The sequence below is a fragment of the Phalaenopsis equestris genome, unplaced genomic scaffold (assembly GCF_001263595.1).
Source record: "Phalaenopsis equestris unplaced genomic scaffold, ASM126359v1 Scaffold000361, whole genome shotgun sequence".
In the NCBI taxonomy this organism is placed as follows: Eukaryota; Viridiplantae; Streptophyta; class Magnoliopsida; order Asparagales; family Orchidaceae; genus Phalaenopsis; species Phalaenopsis equestris.
In genome coordinates, this window is record NW_018164803.1 from 76,534 (window position 1) to 80,695 (window position 4,162).

Here is a 4,162-nt window from a genome sequence, read left to right on the forward strand (position 1 = left end):
ATTTCTTGTGAAAATTATTCTTTCTCGTGGCTTTGAGTGGCTTTGGAGAGAGGAAGGAGAGGTGAGGAAGAGGAGAGAAAGGAAGAGAGATATTGTTTTTTCTTGTAAACATCGAGACGTTCGACGGTGTAATTCCTCGAAATAATAAAATCCTATGCAGCTCTGTGGATGTAGGCAATTTGACGAACCACGTAAATCTTGTGTCGTCTTTTTCTGGTGTAAATTTTTATTTGTTTTCGCTTTATTACCGTCGTGTAATTTTTTATATTTTTTTCAATTTATTACCATCATTTTTTATAACAATTGGTATCAAAGCCCCGGTTCAGATCTGAGGAAGAACGTTGGTTGGAGACGAAGTAAGGGTTTCGAGGATCGAGAAGTTCGATGGACAGATTTTTGGTTACTGGAGGATGTATATAAATGACTACCTCTATGGGAAGAAACTTCATTTTCCATTACGGGAAAGCGACCAAAGAAGATAGAAGAGGCTGATTGGAATCTGTTGAATCGACAGGTTTTGTGGGTTATTCGATTAACCTTATCAAGGTTTGTTACCCACAACGTCATAAAGGAGAGGACGACAGCAGATCTTATGGAGGCTTTATCAGGTATATATGAAAAACAATCAGCAAATAACAAAGTGCACTTGATGAAAAATTTATTCAACCTGAAGATGGTGGAATGTGTGTTTGTTGGTCAACATCTGAATGATTTTAGCACTATCACAAGTTAATTGTTTTCCATTGAAATTGATTTTGACGATGAGATACATGTGTTGATATTGTTGGCTTCATTGTCAAATAGCTGGGAAGCCATGAGGCCGGTAGTTAGCAACTCTGCAGGTAAAACTAAGCTGAAATACAATGATATTCGTGATTTGATTTTAGCTGAAGAGGTGTGCAGAAAAGATTATGCCGAGACCTCGGGTTCGAGTTCGACACTGAATATTGATTCCAGAGAGAGATCACATGACCGGAAATCAAACAGAGGAAGGTCCAAATCAAAGCACAAAAGCAAGAGTAAGTCAAAGGCTGATCAGTAAGCAACATACTGGAATTGTGGCAAAACTAGCCACATAAAGAAGAACTGCAAAAATCTTAAGAAGACGGAGAATGTCAGTGCTAATGATGTAACTAAAGAAGTGCAAAATTCACTATTTCTTGTAGTTCATAGCTCCGTTGATGACTGTATACTGGACTCAAGGGCTTCTTTTCACACGTCTTCTCATCGGGAGTTAATGCAAAACTATGTTGCAGGTGACTTTGGGAAGGCGTACATGGCTGATGGAGCTGCTTTGAACGTGGTGGGGACGAGAGATGTTGAAATTGCACTCCCTAACAAAAAATATAGATTCTACAAAAGGTTAGACATATTCCTGAACTGAAAAAGAACCTCATATCTATTGAGCAGCTCAACGAGTGAGGTCATTTAGTAGTGTTCTCTGATAGCACCCAGAAAGTTACTAAAAGAGCACTGGTACTTGCTCGGGATAAGAAGGCTGGTACGCTATATATGACTACTGGTATAATTAACAATGTTGATACCACAGTTGCAGAGAGCACAACAGACATGTGGCATTACATACTTGGACACATGAGTCGGAGAGGTATGAAAGAGCTTCATTCTAGAGGCAAGCTACCAGAACTGAAGTCAGTTGACATCAGCATGTGTGAAAGCTGCATTATGGGAAGCAAAAGAAAGTCAGTTTCCTGAAAGGTACAGGGTGCCAAAATCAGGAAAACTAGAATTGGTACACACCGATGTGTGGGGGCCTTCCCCAGTGCATCTCTTGGAGGCTCTCACTATTACGTCACATTCATGGATGATCACAGTAGAAAGGTATGAGTTTACTTTCTGAAGCATAAATCTGATGTATTTTCTGTGTTCAAAACTTGGAAGGCCATGGTTGAAATGGAGAAATATCTAAAACTAAAATATTTGAGATCTGACAATGGTGAGGGGTACATCGATGGTGGGTTTAAGGAGCACTGTGCATCTCAGGGTATTAGAATGGAGAAGACCATTTTGGGGACACCACAGCAAAATGGAGTTGTAGAACGCATGAATAGGACCATCAATGAGCATGCTAGGAGCATGAGATTGCATGTCAGACTACCACCAACCTTCTGGGCAGATGCGGTCAGCGTTGCAGTTTGCCTGATCAACAGAGGGCCATCTGTCCCATTAGACTCTAAATTACTTGAGGAGGTCTGGAGCGGCAAATAGGTCAAATTTTTCTCATCTTAAAACTTTTGGTTGGTTTTCTTATGCTCTAATCAATCTTGACGCACATAGCAGGCTTGAGGCTAAGTTAAAGAAATATTATTTCATTGGCTATGGAGACGAAGCATTTGACTATCGTTTCTTGGATAATCAGAATTGGAAAATTATCAGAAGCAGAAATGTGATCTTTAATGAGAAGATGATGTGAATGTACAATAACAAATCTAGTACAAATTCTGAAGTAGCTCCTCAGGAGTCAGAGTTTGTAGAGTATGGCGATCTATCAGAGGTTACATAATAGGGCGGAGATGGGAATGAAAAGGAGAATGGGCGGGGCACCCATTCCTATTATTCCGCAAGAAGGTTCAGAGTCATTTACTACTCCAGCCACCGTTCGCAGGTCAGTCAGAAGCAGGTGTTCGCCGCAACGTTACTCACTAACTTTGAATTACATCTTACTGACAGATAGTGGAAAACCACAAAGCTATGAAGAAACCTTAGCAGATGAAAATTCTAGCAAGTGGGAGTTGGCCATGAAAGAGGAGATGTATGGATTCCCTGCTGGGAAATCAGACATGGGAGCTGACAATCTAACAAAACTTCCACCAGGGAAGATGACATTGCATAACAAGTGGGTGTACTGTATAAAGACTGAGCCTGATGACAGTAAAAGGTACAAGGCCAGACTTATTGCAAACGGCTTTCAACAGAAGCGGGGCATTGATTACACTGAGATCTTTTCTCCTGTTGTCGGCACTATTTTGGTTTGGGGAGTTGCCCGTAAGAAGCAGTCGGTCACCGGAGTCGGTCACCGGAATCAGTCGGTCACCGGAATCGAAATCCCGTCGCCTGGTTCGGAAGGACATTTACATATAGATTTAAGTTTAGAAAAATATGAAATCAAACTGACCCCATATTTTTCATAGTTTAAATAAAAGAGCGTTGTACCTCAAATTCTGTATATGTCCCGAAGGATAAACACAAGACTTGAGGATGAGACTCGATCAAATAAACTGAGAAATATATGACATCCGTTTGGTCTGCGAAATCATTTTATTTGCTGATAGTTTCTAATATTTAATTTAAAGAATTAAATAGGGTTTATATTAAGTTGGATTTGGACGAGTTCGGAAAACCTTCCTATAACGGCAAGCCTCTATAGTTAATTACATCTTAAATGACTCAAGTCATCAAAGAAAACTCTCAATAAAAATAAGAAAATATTATCTTCAAGGAATTCAAAGGAAAGGACTTTTATTTCAAAAAGATAGAACTTTTCAATTATATCGGATAAAGAGGTGTGAAATGGGATTGGTTCAAATTTGGAGCATTTTGTTTTTGGAATTCAAAGGAGGAAGAACTAGGGGACATGGATCCATAGGAAAACCTCGGTGACTTCCCAAGCTATCCTATTGTTTGGCTTCAATTTTGAGGAGAAACATTTAAGTGTTTCATATTGTCAATTTTATTTAATTAGGGCTTACATTTGTGTGGAACGATCACACAAATAGCCTGGAAGATGTGAGGTTTTAGGTCGTGACGGACGACAACCTCGAAATCCTAAGATGAGAAATCCTATATATTGTGTAGCAGGGCTATACAAAAGCCTAAAGGTAGCAGGGCTATACAAAAGCCTTATACAAAAGCCTAAAGATGAGGTGAGGATTTATGTTGCATAAGCAAACAACCTCGGAGTTCTATGGCTTTATTGTTTAATTCTAAGGAATGAAATGTTTAGCTGGGGAAGACATGTTTTTGCTATTGAAGATGGTCATGCTGCCCACCATGCTAGCTCCAAGCTCCTTACCGTGACGAGTTTGAGTTTTCTAGGATGTCAAGTTATGATGTCAAACCAGGTGTCCCTATGGTTGAAGTTCTTTAAATTTTATAGGGCATGTTAAAGTTGATTAGAGCGACACCGGTTAGGATCTCACGGTTC